The sequence below is a fragment of the Antechinus flavipes genome, chromosome 6 (genome assembly GCF_016432865.1).
Source record: "Antechinus flavipes isolate AdamAnt ecotype Samford, QLD, Australia chromosome 6, AdamAnt_v2, whole genome shotgun sequence".
NCBI lineage: Eukaryota > Metazoa > Chordata > Mammalia > Dasyuromorphia > Dasyuridae > Antechinus > Antechinus flavipes.
In genome coordinates this window covers 137,855,850-137,872,277 of record NC_067403.1, presented here as the reverse complement: position 1 = coordinate 137,872,277, position 16,428 = coordinate 137,855,850, and the positions used below count along the sequence as shown (strand labels likewise).

The 16,428-nt window shown below is 38.2% G+C and overlaps 2 protein-coding genes across 3 annotated transcripts in view; one reads left to right on the top strand and one right to left on the bottom strand.

The window, feature by feature from the left end:
- Positions 1-6,609, bottom strand: part of TBCK (TBC1 domain containing kinase) — a 640,231-nt gene extending 633,622 nt beyond the window's left edge. Inside the window, exon 1 of one of the 2 annotated variants that reach the window (XM_051967429.1) lies at positions 6,315-6,609. The gene's annotated coding sequence lies outside the window, so the exon portion shown is untranslated. The remainder of the gene's footprint in view (positions 1-6,314) is intronic. The other variant, XM_051967428.1, reaches the window with a different exon arrangement.
- Positions 6,610-6,835: 226 nt separating this feature from the next.
- The window catches only part of AIMP1 (aminoacyl tRNA synthetase complex interacting multifunctional protein 1), a 48,231-nt gene continuing 38,638 nt past the window's right edge, over positions 6,836-16,428 (top strand). Inside the window, exon 1 of the mRNA XM_051967444.1 lies at positions 6,836-6,952. The gene's annotated coding sequence lies outside the window, so the exon portion shown is untranslated. The remainder of the gene's footprint in view (positions 6,953-16,428) is intronic.

Below are 16,428 nucleotides of genomic sequence, written 5' to 3'. Positions count from 1 at the left end.
TTAATGAGTGGAGGGAAGAGGAGGGGAGAGGGGCAGTGACACAATCAGCACCATCTATGAAGCAGCCTATGACAAGATTACAAAAGGCACTAGTTAAAGCTAAAAAAGGACATGTCTGATTTAAATATAAAAGCACACCCTGTTATCAAAGAGTTTGACTCTTCAGGTCAACAAAGGAAAAGATAAACAAACTTCTTTTGATCTGGAAAAAAATCAAGGATTTGAAAAAGGATTGTACTCTTTATGGGGCTATATTATGTTCAGATGGTACTAGAGAATTTGGCTTATGAAATTTTAATCCCTAGTGGTTGGAAATCCATAGCAAGGATTGCTATGGTCTAGTATAGGATATGGTCTAGTACCATAGCAAGGACATGTTTAGAACCTGGACAAAATTTGTGGCTTTCAGAATATAGTGAACTATGTAGGATACAAGCCCATGGAAATAGGCAAACTGGAGTTCATATATAAATCACCTTTGACCAACTTCAGGTAAAAGGTCAGTATGCAGACACTTCAGTACAGATTAATTACCCTTTGACAGCATATGAGCAAATTGCTGCTGCTGCTATCAAAGCATGGGGCTCCCTCCCAGGAAAAGATCGAGGGGAAGCCTTAACAAAAATAGAGCAAGGTCCCAATGAACCTTTTGCTGATTTTGTGAGATGTCAGCAAACAGCTGTCAAATGAACCATTAGAGAAAATGCAGCTGCAGAAATAATGATCAAACAACTTGCTAAAGAAAATACTAATGAGGTTTGTAGAAGAATTATATGGGCACTACACAAAGATGCTCCTTTAGAGGAGATCATAAGACGCTGTGTTATAGTGGGCACAAATGCCTTTTATACTCAGGCTATGATGCAGAACATGGGAAGATAGGGTCTCTCCTGGCAAGGGACTTCCAGAGAGACTCGTCAATGCTTTCAGTGTGGTAAAGTAGGGCATGTGAAAGCTCAGTGTTGGCATAGAGATAGAGTGAGAGGACAGGATGGGCGAATAAGACCCAGAACCTCGTGTCCAAAATGCAACCGAGGCTTCCATTGGGCCTCAGACTGTAGATTGACCCAGGAAAAGAGAGGCGGGGCGCAGCTCCAAGACCTCAAAGAAAAAACAGGTGGGGCATGATGGCAGCTGAGGTTATACCCAAAGAGTTTTTAAGAAGTTCAATACTCTGATATAATTAATCAGCCAAGAAGCAATCTGATAGAAGAAAGGGATTACAATTGGGAAGAATACAGGCTTTTTAACCCAACAGAAGAACAGTGTCCAGTGCGAGCATCTCCAATGTAATTGCCAGGTGATGAGGAGAAGTCTAGAAAGTGGTGAATGGAAGAAACTAGATAGGTTAACTGCTTGGGAGAAAGGGTTTGCTTGTATCTCCACAGATGCAGAAGGAATCAGATGGGTGCTAACGAGCCATATTCACCTTGTCCAGGGGAGAGAGACAGAAACAGAAAAAACCTCCAAACAAAGAAGACCTAAGAAACATCTGACACTGAAAGAGCATGGCTGATAAAGAGACTTTAAAACCAGCAGGAATCATTGTTTTCCCTGAGATGAAAAATTGTTGATAAAACTGTTACAGAAGTTCAAAACCAGCAGGAATCATTGGATTCCTTGAGACATGAAAAGACTGATACAGGACTTCTAAATCTGCAGGATTCACTGGATTCCCTGACACATGAAGTCATGGGCAATAGACTGGTTTTGGACTATTTCTAGGATTTATGGACATGTATAATTCCTCATGTTGATTCAAATTGATTATTTGTAATACCTCTCATGTTGATGAATTTATGTATACGTGTTTCAAGTGAGACCCTTCAGAAACCCGCTAATCTGGTTTGATTCCCCATTTCCTTTGGTGCTTTTATCTCCCTTCCTGAGATGTCAGGGAGAGTGTGATCACCTCCTTTTATGGTATTTTCAAGAACCCTTTTCTGAGAAGTCAGGAAGGGTGTGACCATCTATGTTCTAAAACAAAAGAAAGTAGGAGATTTTATGAGCCAGAAAACACTGTACTTGAAACAAGGATTCTTACAAGGTGCTAACTCAGTGGAATTAATAAGACAATGGTTATCTAGTTTAGCATGGTGATTAATAGTTCTCTAGTTCAGCATGATTGATTTAATCATACAACAAATAATGGTTCCCTAGTGATATGATGATTGGTTTATACTCAGTATACTGTAAATGATCTAATTATAATAGAGCATTTAAACTGGGAGGGAAGGAGAGAGGAGGAGAGGGAAGAAGGAAGGGAGAGAGGGAGGGAAGAAAAAAAGGAGGGAAAGAGAGAGGGAAAAAGGAAGGAAGGAAGAAAGGAAGAAAAGAAGGTAGGAAAGAAGGAAGAAGGGGAGGGGGAAAAAGAGAGAAGAAAGAAGAGAGGGAAGGAGAAAGGGAAGAAGGGAGAGAGGAAGAGAAGAAGGGAGGATAGAATAAAGGAAGGAAGGAAGGAAGAAAGGAAAGAAAGGAAGGTAGGAAAAAAGGGAAGGAGGAAGAGAGAGAGAGGAGGGAAGAAAAGAGGGGGAAGGAGAGAGGGAAAAAAAGAAGGAAAGGAGGAAGGGAAAGAAGGAAAGGAGGAAGAGAGGGAAGGAGAAAGGGAAGAAGGGAGAGAGGAAGAAAAGAAAGAAAGGAGGAAAGAAGGAAAGGAGGAAGGAGGGAACAAAGGGAAGAAGGGAAGAAGAAAGGAAGGGAGGGAAGGAAAAAGGAAAGGAGGGAGGAAGGAAGAAAAAAGGGAGAGAGGGACAGAGGAAGAGAGGGAAGAGGAAGGAAGGAAAGGAGGGAGGGACAAAGGAAAGGAAGGAGAGAGGAAGAGAGGGAGGAAAGAAGGGAAAGAGGAAGGGAGAGAGGCAAGAAGGAGGGAGAGAGGGAAGGAGGCAAGCTATAAGATGAGAGAAAGGATAAAGGATAGAAGAAAGAAAATAGGAAGAAACAATCTTTGAAATATTTTTCATAAAGTTGAGATCAGCAAGTTAGACTGTAAAGAAGAATCTCCAGAAAGAAAGGAGGAAGAGAGGGAAGAAGGGAGGAAGGAAAAGAGGAAAGGAGGAAGGAAGGGAGGGAGGGAGGGGAAGGAGGAACCTTATTCCTCAGAACCTTATTGTTAAGAGATATGATATGGATGATGAACCAGTGATGAAAACTGAGAAGAAACAATCGTAAAGTTAGAAGGGAAATCAAGAGAGCTGTGTCAAAAAAACAAAACAAAACAAAAAAGAAAACACAAAAAAAAAAACCTGGAGAGAATATTTAGAAAGAGAATATCACCAGTACCAAATTTTGTGGAGAGGGTGCGAAAAAGAAACTTAATAAAGGACTATCATATTTGGCAATTAAGAGATAATGGCAATTTTGGAGAGAGTGGTTTTAATTGAACAATGAGGCTGCAAGCCAATTTGCAGAGGGATAAGGAATGAGAGGAAATGTTGGCATCAGCAATGGCAAAGATGAAAATTAGGATGATAACTTAGGGTATGGTAGAGCCTATGTTTTTAGACAGTAAAGAAATCGAAGATTAGCAAGAGAAGAAGTGATTAGGGGCAATCTGCTGGAGAAGCTAGGAGGGAATTAGGTCAAGTATATACATAAAAGGGTGACATTGGTGAGGAGGATTCCCTCTTCATCAGAAAATAGAGTAAGAGTAAAGAATGGAGTATAAGTATAAAATTGAGATGAAGAGAAGGGGAAAAGAAATTCACAGAAAACAATTTCTACTTTCTCATCTTAGTAAAGTAATAAAATAAAGTCCATAGCTCAAAGAATAGGGGGAGGGAATAATATGGGAGATTTAGGAATGAAGACATACTCTATGCTGAGTGGGACAGAAATAATTAGGAGTAAATATCAAATAACATCTGATTTCTTCCATCTCCTGTTTTCTTCTCTATGTGTGTCTCTCTCCCCTGTTCCAAGTAGAAAGGTAAAGATAGCTACTAGAAGCAAGGAATGATGTCATTTGGTGCAAATTTTGTGAAAAATAATGGTTAAAAATCAGCTATGAGAAATCCTTTGGTGTAATGGAAGAAGCGCTCTTTTTTGTTTCGATTTTCTTGGTTTAAATCCTGACTCTTCTACTTAATAAGCTATATGACTTTGGGAAAATAATTGAATTAAATTCAGTTAGTTTCTCTCTCTGCAAAGTGAGTGATTTGATGATAAAATTCAGAGCTAGAAGGGCCATTAAGTTCAGCCCCTTTATTTTACAGATAAGGAAATCAAAGCAGAGAGGTTGAGTGACTTGTCCTTGGTGCCACACAAATAGGAGATGGGATAGGAACCATGTACTAGGTCTTCTAGACTCCTAGGCTAGCATTCTAACCATTACCATTAAAATGCTTGAATCCCTAGTCTCAATCATAAATTTACATCTTATATGCAATCATGAACACTTCTAGCCAGGAAAAAACACACCTTTCATGAAAATTAAGTATTAGGTCTTCTACATGACCTGATTTAAGAAATGATGGTGACAAGTATTTGTCCCTAAGTATCTCTTTCCCATCTAGGTGCTTGAGAATCTAATATTCATTGAATAGAAATTCATGTTTTTAGGTTAAGAATTGCCCTTTGCCTTCAGATCTTTTTTAAAACAAATATTATACACTGAAGCCAAAAGGTTAAAATTGAAGGTTAAATGTATCCAGTGATAAAATTACTTTCCAAGCAGAGACACTTTCACTACTTGACAATTCTGCATAGAACTAAAATAATTTTTATATATTAATCCCTCCCAAGAGAATAGCATAAACCTAAAAAAAAAAAAAAAGATAAGTAGGCATAAAGGATATTAAAGTAACCACTAGATTCCAACAAGAATGGAGCACAGGTACAAGAAAGATGTTTTTAAAAGTAGGTATGTCAGATTATGGATGTTTAAGGGAGATCAGTAAACTGAGAGGTAACCATGAAGATTTGCTAGTTTTATTTAATAAAAGAAACAAATGGTGTTAATTTCACCTCAATAACTTCCCTTGACATCTGGTCCCTTCTCTCTACTCACACATCATACTGGAGCCCCTTCAGATCTCATCAATTCTCATCTACACTGCTGTAATAGTTTTTGAGCTAGCCCCTTGAGTCAGGATTTACTCCTCTCCAATGCATCCTTCACATAGTTAACAACTTGATAACTTTTAAAAGTTCAGATCAAATTACCATGTCACTATACTCTGCTCAAGAAACTCCTATCGTTCCCCATTATGTTCAGGATAAAATGTAAATTTTATTTATCAGGAAACTGAGTCCCAAGTTTGGTTTGCTCAGTTTCATAATCTGGCTTTAGCTACCTCCCCAAACTGATTACATACTACTCTCTTCACACACTACAATCTAGCCAATTTGGCCTATTTACTGTTCTACTGTTATTATCTTCTGCGTTAGCATCTTACATGCCTGAAACGATCCCTTCCCTTTATCTCTCCTTTCATTCATCTTTCTCTCTTTGTCTGTCTTTCCTTCATCTGTTCCCTTTCTCTCTTCCCCTCTTTTCTTCTCTTCCTGTTTCTGTCTCTTCTTCCTTCCCTGGATCTCTGTTCTCTCTGTCTCTCTCTCTTCCCCATCCCCTTTTCCCTACTCCATCAAGGTATATTTTCATATGCATCCAATATTGACTATTATGTGTAATCATGTTTTAACATATTAGGATGCAAGTTTCTTGAGAGCAGAGCATATCTTTTTCTTCTCATTTTACAGTAATGACCATAGTACCTGCCACATAAGTCGAAACATAAACACCCAAGTCCTATAAAGTTATCCCTTGGCAGGTCTCATTGAAAACAGTATAAATGTGCAGAAACCATCGTACTCCTATGCCAAATCAGAGAGTGAAGCTGACTGCACCCCGATACTAAGTCTAAACAGAAAGAAAGCATTTCTTCACTTCCTCAATTTGTAAAACAGCTTTTATGGGGTGACAGGAATCGTTTTGTTTCAGTGAGTTCTGTACCGGTGTAGAAAAATCACATAAAGGGGTGCTTTCCTGTAGTTGGAGAGTGAGACAATGGAAAAGGCTCTATTAAGTCTTGTTTCCAAGTCTACGAGGGCGGCTTTGGGAAAATCACTGAAATTACTGAGTCCTTGGGACTCTCCTGACCGGTAAAATTAGGGAGGGCTTAAGTGGCTTCTGGGGTCTATTCCAGTGGGGCAGCTTGGATCTTAGCAAAGCCTCCGCTGGGGATGAGACGGGGAATGAGTGGGTGGGTGAAGTGGCGATCTTATCCTGGAAAAGAGGCCCTGCTTTTGACCTCCTGGGTTCTCCCACCAAGTTGACACCAGGGCGAGACGCAAAGAAAGGGAGGAGCTTGGAGTACCTGCCGCGAGGTCAGGGGCTGCAGGCAGGTAAGCAAGCAGGCTAGGGGGACGCTGCTGCTTCCGGTCAGTCGCTGGCGCGGGTCTCAGGGCTTCAAGTCCAAATCCCGCGCAAACCACAACTTCAGGTAAGCCGGGGCCACGTGCCAGATTCCGAATCCCGTCGGGAACGCGAGCGCGTGCCCGATTGCTTATTCGCTTTCTATCCTGGCTTCCATAACGGCCTCCCTCCCTTCTTCTCACTGCCGTCTCAGCCGCGCCGCCCCCGTTTCGATCTTGTTAGTCTGACATCATCCATTGTGCGACTCACTCCCACTGAAAGACCGCACCTCGTGCTGTCTTTCCCAGAGCCTGCACGGTAAGCGACTCGAACTGGGAGGCAGAACGTGGGGGCTGTTGTGTCGAACTTTGGAAAAGTTTGCGGGCAGCTAGAACTGGAAACATGCTTAGAGATAAGAAAGAAAGGCAAAAGAAGTGTTGGACTTAAATTCGAAGGAGTCTCGCAGGCGGTTGGTTTAGGCAACTCTGATGAGGGTCTTTCTCTCCGCCCGTCGCGACTTTCTTTCCCTTACGAGGTTCTTCTGCCGGCGGCTTGAGGCGACATCGGCTTCTTGGGGCTGCTGGGCCTAGCCAGGTTCACGTGAGTAGAAACCTGTGGGATTGTCTACTGTACTAAGAGCGCCTTCTTCCACAAGCGAGCCTGGCTTAGGGCTTCCTCGGAAACTCTAGGCTAGGGGCCGCCGGGAGTACTAAGGGTCTCTCGGGGCCCAAAGAAATTTGGAAGTCGCGGTCTGTGTGTGTTGTAAACGTTCAAGAAGAAAGTAGGCTGCCGGGCTTATTTTCTGCGCCAATTGTTGCCAATAAAAAATAGGGACGGGAGAGTGTGCCTTTCGAGGACTGACACTTTAAAAAAGAGGGTGCCTCACCTGTTCATCTTAAGACCTGAGTTTTATGGCCCCATTTTTGCTGTACGCGAAGCATATCCTAGGTTAAGTAACACGTTTGTCTTCCACTTAATATGCATTTTTCCCCTCTCCCTACTCCTTTGAAAAGTTAAAAAAAAGAAAAAATGTTTGTGCCAAATGTGCATATTCAAGCAAAACTAATTCCCGCTCTTTGTTCAAATATTGTGGCTCATTCTTTGTCTGGACCTGATTGTAACCTGTTTTCATCCTGCTTGGTCGTTTCATGATCCAACTTATTGAGTCTTTCAAAATTGTTTCCACGATGTGATTATTATTGTATTTGTTCTGGTTCTGCTCGTTCCATCCGTTTCCCAAGTTTTTCTAAAATGATCGTTTTCATTATTTATTACGGCTGACAAAGAGTTGTTCGTTTTTATTGAATTGAGTACGGGGTCTTTTTAAGGGGGAGAGGTGTGTGTACATTTGGTGCTGCTAAATAGTGTTTTTTATTTTTGTTATTGTTTTCCTCCTTTCTTTGTATGTGGCATTTAGTTAAGATGTTTGCCATATTGTCTGAGATTTAATGTTTGTTGGTCTGATAGGAAAATATCTATTGTATATTAATTTTCCTTGCAAGATTATAGGCTCTTTATATTGATCTGTATTTGAAATAATGGAATGAAAGTTTACTATTTGAAGAAGGGATTTTTCACCCATTTCTACTGAAAATGGCATTTCAAATGTAGGAGTGTGGTTTCAAGACATATACAGTTGCCACTTGTAACACTAATCTATATTTTTTTACCTTTAAAGTTACCTATTGTTGCTTTGTTTGCTACCATTACTACTCTCTTTACTCAAATATTAACTTTCATGCTCTTATGACTTTCTTTGTTAATTATTTTTGAAATTTAAAAAGTTTCTTACAGCAGTTCTCGACCTTTTTTGTGCTTAGGAAAACAGTGTAGGAACGTTGTCACAATGATATCCTGTTTTGTGGCAGAAAATTAAGAGCAGAAAGCTTTGAAAGGGGAGGGAAAGGGTTTGAGATTGAATAGGATTGAAAAAAGGGAGAGGGGCAAAACTGAGGGGAGAAAACAAGTACAGATTAAAATCTAGCTTCCAATAAATTGATATCTAACATACAATTCTGTTCCAGAAAAATTAGGATAGAAACTGAACCTAATGCTTTCACTTCATGAAGGACTTTAGGGAATAAAAAAAGTCTGCATCTTCTCTGCAACTTAAAGTCTTAGAAAGTTACCTAAAGGTTAAATGACTTCCGTGGAATTTGTCAGAGAAAAGTTGAACTCAAGTTTAACTGGCTCCAAGGTGACTCACTATAATGACAAAGTTGAATGAATAAAAAGAAAACTTGAGTTGTCATAAAGATTTATGTTGGTCCTGGAATGGGCATGGGGGGAAGGGAATAGAAAAATCATACCTCCAAATGTCTCATTATAGTAAATAAACAGTAAGAAGTCACATTTGTATTTCGAAGATACTAGGAAGGTTGAATTTGGCTTTTTAAAAGTTTTTGGATCTGGATAAAAATCAGTTGTGGCATCTAAGTGGTTCAGTATATAGAGTACCAGGCTTGAAATCATAAAGAGCCAAATTGAAAGCTATACTAGATACTTGCTAGCCATATGATACTGGGCAAGTTACTTAATCATTTTTGCCTCAGTTTCCTATTTCTTAAATGAGCTGGAGAAGAAATTGCCAAGAAAACCCCAAGAGTTACAGAAAGTTAGACTCATTAAGAATGATTAAATAACAATAAAAATCAGTTAGCTAAGAGGTTGTTAGCTTTTCAACATTCCTATTTGTAACATTTTTTGTTTCAAAATTTTCTCCCTTGTCTCCCCTTCTCACTAAGACAGCAAGCAATTTGGTTACATCTGTTATATGTGAACAATTATATATAACAACAATTTATTAAGTGCCCAGTATATGCTAGATCCTATTCTAGATTCTGGGAATACAAGTAAAAGAAAATGAAGATCTCTGCTTGCATTATACAAATGTAAAAATAATAATAATAATAATAATAATAAGCTAAAACTTATTTCATAGACTGCTTCAGAAAGATATTATTTCAGTTTTCTAAGTTGGGAAAAAAAAGTCTACTAATGAAAATTAGTAACTAGTTAGTTAACAGTATGTCAGGAGTTATCTGGGGCATTGAGAGGTTTTAAGTGTCTGCTGATGTAGAGACACAAGGCAAATTCACTAAATATTTGTTAACCATTTATTTGTGAATGGAGTGGATGAAACAAAAGGAATACATGTAAATGAATACAAAGAAATTTCATGAAGGAAAGAATGCTAATAGAAATAGTAGGGATAAAGGGGCACTTTATCTAGAAGCTAATCATTTGCTCCCTGATTTGGGGGATAGGGTCACGGCAAATGCTACTCTTTAGTAGAAGAGCCATTTGGGCAAAGATGGCAGTGAGATGGAACAGAATCAAGTTGTACCTGGGAGACAGCCAGTAAGCCACTTTGAATGAGTGAATGAATAAAAAAGTATGTATTTAAGTGCTTTCTCTGGATCAGAATGAGTGAAGAGGAAGAAATTAGACTGGAAAAAAAAATCTGTTAGAGTTAAATTTTGAAGAACTTACATACCAAATAAAAGAGTCTGTATTTTATCCTGGAGACATTTGATAACTGTTGAAGCTTTTTGAACAGGAGACCAGTTAAGATGTTGAATAGCACAGCAAGAGGCAGCTAGATGGCACATTGTATAAAGATTGGTCCTGGAACCTAGAGGAACTTTCAAGTCAGCCTCAGACAATGGATACTAGCTGTGTGACCCTGTGGAATGGGCCCCAGCAATTCCTCTGTATTAGAAGCGGGAGAAGAAAAGCAAGTTGTTGCCTATAAGGCAACAGGTGTAGGAGCAGGTATAGGGGACTTGGCTTGTGGTAAACAGGACATGATAACCACAAATCCAAGTGCAAGGAAATTGGATCCTAGTATACTGGATGCTAGGAAGCTTGATTCCTGCTTTCAGGCTTTTAACCTAGGTGTGATCTTCCATTCCTGTAGGAAAGGCTTCCCATAGAAAGTGAAGTTTTAGGTAGGACTTGAAGGAAGCTAGGAGGCAAAGATGAGAAGAGAGAACATTCTATGCATGAGATCCAAACACTGAGAATGCCTGGAGCTGAGAGATGAAATCATTTTGTGAGTGGAGAGCACTCATTGGTTATGAAGTATTGTAGTGTGCCTTCTAGAGCTCCCAGATTGGGTGTCAAAATATATTGTCTGAACTAGCTCCCTGGAGGATCTCTGCATCAGCCTTGGTCTTAGCGGAGGAATGAAGAAGGCAGGAGACTCACTAGGATGATCAAAGATGGAGTCTTTATTTCAACTCTTCTCAGCCCTTGACTTCTCAGGAAGGGTGTGATCACCAAAGGGAGATGGGAAGCCAAACCAGACATTGTCAGCAGGTTCACTCTGGGCTGAAAGATCTTATACCTTATCCAGAGTTCCCCCACTATCTGCGGCCCCCTACATCTCCTGCATTCTTTTGTTTTAGTTGAAACAGGAATACATAAATCCATCAGCATGGGAGGTATTATACAAGTAAGTAGCAATGTAACAAAAAATATGAAGCAACATGGTATTATAAAAGATTTCCATGAGTCCTAGAAGGAGGGTATATAACAATTACACATATACCTTCAGCAGCCAAGAGGTAGTCCAAAACCAATCTATTGTCAGAGAATCCAGTGATTCCAGCAGGTTTTGAAGTCCTACAACTGTCTCATTAACAATTTTTGATGTTCATGAGTCAATTGCCATACACATTGGGTTAACAGCCATACTCTTTCAGTGGCACACTTGGTCAGAGATGGAACCACCAGGTGTTTCCTAGGTCTTCTCCTTTGTTTCAGGTTTTTTTTTTTTTTGTCTCTCAAAAACTGCTGCATGGATGGAGCTGATGATGTCACTGCCCCTCCCACTCCTCTTTCCTCTGTCCAGGAAGGCAGAGTTGAGGGAAGATCAGGAGATGGGGAAGACCCTAAAGGCACATGCTTGTGTGTAGGCCAAAATAAAATTGAGCTGTGAAAGTGAAATGCACCACACCCCTTAAGCTTATCTGCACTGTCCTTAAGGTCCTTAACTCTTTTCCTGCCCAATTGGCCATATCTTCCAGCTGCTTTATTAGTGCCATTCCCCTCCTGTTTTTTCTCCACACACTTCCTTGTCTGGCTATCCACATTAAAATCTTTCCTAGTTTTAAAACTTGTGGGATTATTTAAAACCAATTGTATTGTACATAAGGAATGTTTCCTCGAGAATTATTAGAGAATAGTAGTTTTATAATATTCAATTAGTTGCTCTCCTGCTATTTTCCACATCTCTGGCTCTAATTTTTCTTTCATAGAGAGCCAAGGAAACGTGCACTCTAATTTAAGAACCCAATGATCTGCTTCTGAGTTCCCTACAAACCTGGCTTCTCTGTTAACCTAATTACACATGCTTCATACTTCCCTTGGGGGAGAGGAGGCTCTTTTCTTAGTATTTGCCCCATTTCAGCTGAAAAAATGAAAGTGACTAATTTAGCCCTTACTGAATCCTCCCACTTGTCTATTTTTATATTTACCCTATTTCTGGTCACAGGACTTCTCCACTGAACTCAACGATTGAGTCAGTCGAACTGCTGAGTGTAAGGCCTCATGTCAAAAGCCTCACTTCTAGAGTCCCTGTCCAGGTGTCAAAATGTGATGTTCTTTCTAGAGCCCCCAAATTGGCATGCTTAAATATATAGTCCAGACTAGCTCTCTGGAGGATCTCGGGACCAGCCTTCGTCTTAGTGGAGGAATGAAGAAGGCAGGAAACTCACAAGGATGGTCAAAAATGGAGTCTTTAAGTCCTCTCAGCCCTTAAATAACTTGGTATTTATTTTATATACCTTATATAAATACCTTGGCACACTTAAGCATGTGCCAACTAGGGAACCATCACATCACACTGAGCAAGTGCTAACTATAAGCACCCTGCTATTGATATGTAAATGCCTCTTGCTATGAGCATCCCTTGATTCAAGTAGAACACAGGTGGTCACACCCTCCTTAACTTCTCAGGAAGGGTGAGAGCACCAAAGGGAAATGGGGAGCCAAACCAGACATTGTCATCAGGTTCCCTCTGGGCTGAAGGGTCTTAGGCTTTACCCAGAGTTCCCCCACTGTCTGCAGCCCTCTATAAAGTATTAAGGAGAGAAATTATATTGTTCATGTGTGCATTATTTTTATATATAAGTATCATATTTAATATTGGAAATAATCAGACATCAATAATTAGAGGTTGTATTTCTCTTATTAAAGTCTTTGATGGATGCTATAAATAGATGAGAGCATCATCCAGAAAAAAATGAAAAGTCTTTTAGAAATCATCATATTGGAGGGGTGGTGTAAGAAATGTTGGTAAGGAAACAAGATAAAGTGGACACTTTTGATAATGAAATGAAACTATTTTTGTAAAACCAGTGCAGTTAAAATTAGAATGAAAACAGGTAACCTAGAAAAATATCTTTGCAGCAGATTTCTTATAGTCTTCTATATCATAAGTAGATATGAATGAGTAGTTTTCAAAGGAAGAAATCTTAGTTATATTTGAAAAATGCCCCAAATAGCTAATGATTAGAAAAATGCAAGTTAAAACAACTGTGATTTTGCCCCACCCTTATCAGAATTGGCAGAGATGATTGCAAAGTAAATGGCATTGCTAGTAGAGGTATGACTTAATCCAGCCATTATGAATGCATTGTGCCCCCAGCTTCCTAAATTGACCTAGTGATAGTACTACTAGACCTATATTCCTAAAGAAATCAAAGAGAATATATATCCTTATGCACATATACGACTCAAGAGAAACATAAAAAGGTAAAAAGAAATCTTGGGAACTATATATCTGTTATGAGTATACATAAAGAATACATGTATAATTTGTTTTTACTGTTATAGAAAAGGATCTAGAGGTGGAAAGGAAATTGTACTAGAAAAAGGGAAAAGTGGAGGCACTACATCTCATGAAGAGGCAAAGGAACCTATTATATCTGAGGAGAAGAAGGGAGGGGGATGAACATAATATGTATCTTACTCTCATCAGAATTGGCTTAAAGAGAAAAATATTAGACATTCAATTTACAAAGAAACTTTTCCTTCCTCATTCAAAAGTGGGAGGGGAAAAGTGAAAAGGGAAGGAATAAGCCAAATAGAAGGGAATACAGAAATTATAAGGAAAAGGGTTGAGAAAAGGGGAGGGACTCAAAGGTGGAGGGAGGGTTCCTAAAGAGGGAGGGCTGAGTGAGGCAAGTAGTGTTGACAAGTTTAATACTGGGGAGGGGGGTAATGAGAAAAGAAAAAAGAAAAGCTTAAGCTGGTGTTAACAAGATGGCAGGAAATACAGAATTAGTAATTTTAACCATAAATGTGAATGGGGTAAACTTCCCCATAAAGCAAAAGCGGAAGCAGACTAGATTAAAAGGCAGAATCTTACAATATGTTCTTTACAGGAAACACACTTGAAGCAGGGTGATACATACAGAGTAAAGGTAAAATGCTGGAGCAGAATCTACTACGCTTCAGGTGAAGTCAAAAAAGCAGGGGTAGCCATCCCGATCTTAGATCAAGCAAAAGCAAAAATTGATCTAATTAAAAGAGATAAGGAAGGGCACTCTATCTTGCTAAAGGGTAACATAGATAATGAAGCAATATCAGTATTAAACATATATGCACCAAGTGGTATAGGAGCTCACTTCCTAAACGAGAAGTTAAGAGACCTAAAAGAAGAAATAGACAGCAAAACCATAATAGTGGGAGATCTCAACCTTGCACTCTCAGAACTAGATAAATCAAACCACAAAATAAACAAGAAAGAAGTTAAAAAGGTAAATGGAACACTAGAAAAGTTAAGTATGAGAGATCTTTGGAGAAAACTTAATGGAGACAGAAAAGAGTACACGTTCATTTCAGCAGTTCTTGGAATCTATACAAAAATTGGCCATATAGTAAAACATAAAGACCTCAAATTCAAATGCAGAAAGCCAGAAATAGTAAATGCATTCTATTCAGATTACAATGCAATAAAAATTAAATTCAATAAAAAGCAAGGGGAAAATAGACCAAAAAATAATTGGAAACTAAATAATCTCATCCTAAAGAATGATTGGGTGAAACAACAAATCACAGACACAGTTAATAATTTCACCCAAGAAAATGACAGTAATGACACGTCTTACCAAAATATGTGGGATGCAGCCAAGGAGGTAATAAGGGGAAATTTTATATCTCTAGAGGCATGAATTAGGCTTACAACTAAAAAAGCTAGAAAAAGCAAATTAAAAACCCCCAAACACTAAACTTGAAATTCTAGAAATAAAAGGAGAGATTAATAAAATTGAATGTAAAAAAACTATTGAATTAGTAAATAAAACTAAGATTTGGTTCTATGAAAAAAAAAACAAAATAGATAAATCCTTGGTAAATTTGATTAGAAACAGGAAAGAGGAAAATCAAATTGTTAGTCTTAAAAATGAAAAGGGAGAACTTTCCACTAATGAAGAGGAAATTAGAGCAATAATTAGGAGTTACTTGGCCCAACTTTATGCCAATAAATTCGATAACTTAAGTGAAATGGATGAATACTTTCAAAAATATAGCTTGCCTAGATTAATAGAGAAAGAAGTAAATTGGTTAAACAGTCCCATGTTAGAAAAAGAAATTGGACAAGCTATCAATCAAGTCCCTAAGAAAAAATCCCCAGGGCCAGATGGATTTACATGTGAATTCTACCGAACATTTAAAGAACAATTAACTCCAATGTTATATAAACTATTTGAAGAAATAGGGAATGAAGGAGTTCTGCCAAATTCCTTTTATGATATAGACATGGTACTGATACTTAAACCAGGTAGGTTGAAAACAGAGAAAGAAAATTATAGACCAATCTCCCTAATGAATATTGATGCTAAAATCTTAAATAAAATATTAGCAGTGAGATTATAGAAAGTTATCCCTAAGATAATACACTCTGACCAAGTACGATTTAAACCAGGAATGCAGAGCTGGTTCAATATTGGGAAAACTATTAGCATAATTGACTATCTCAGTAACCAAATTAACAAAAACCATATGATCATCTCAATAGATGCAGAAACAGCATTTGATAAAATCCAACATCCATTCCTATTAAAAACACTTGAGAATATAAGAATAAATGGACTCTTCCTTAAAATAGTAGCATTTATTTAAAACTGTCAGTAAGCATCATATATAATGGGGATAAACTGCAACCATTCCCAATAAGATCAGGAGTGAAACAAGATTGCCCACTATCACCATTACTATTCTATATTGTATTAGAAACCCTAGCTTCAGCAATAAGAGTTGAGAGAGATTAAAGGAATTAGAGTAGATAATAAAGAAACCAAATTATCACTCTTTGCAGATATGATGGTATACTTAGAGAACCCCAGAGAGTCTACTAAAAAACTATTAGAAATAATCCACAACTTTAGCAAAGTTGTAGGATACAAAATAAATCCACATAAATCTTCAGCATTTTTATATATCACCAACAAAATCCAACAGCAAGAGATACAAAGAGAAGTTCCATTTAAAATAATTGTCGATAGTATAAAATATTTGGGAATCTATCTTGCCAAAGCAAAGTCAGGAACTATATTAACAAAACTACACAATACTCTCCACACATATAAAGTCAGATCTAAACAATTGGAAAAATATTAAGTGCTCTTGGATAGGCCGAGCAAATATAATAAAGATGACAGTACTACCTAAACTAATCTATTTATTTAGTGCTATACCAATCAGACTCCCAAAAAACTATTTTAATGACCTAGAAAAAATAATAACAAAATTCATCTGGAAGAACAAAAAAGGTCAAGAATTTCAAGGGAACTAATAGAAAAAAAAATCAAATGAAGGTGGCCTAGCTGTATCTGATATAAAATTATATTATAAAGCAGCGGTTACCAAAACCATTTGATATTGGCTAAGAAATAGACTAATTGATCAGTGGAATAGGTTAGGTTCACAGGACAAAATAGTCAATAACTATAGCAATTTAGTGTTTGACAAACCCAAAGATTCCAACTTTTGGAATAAGAATTCAGTATTTGACAAAAACGGCTGGGAAAACTGGAAATGAGTATAACAGAAAGTAGGCATCTACTCAC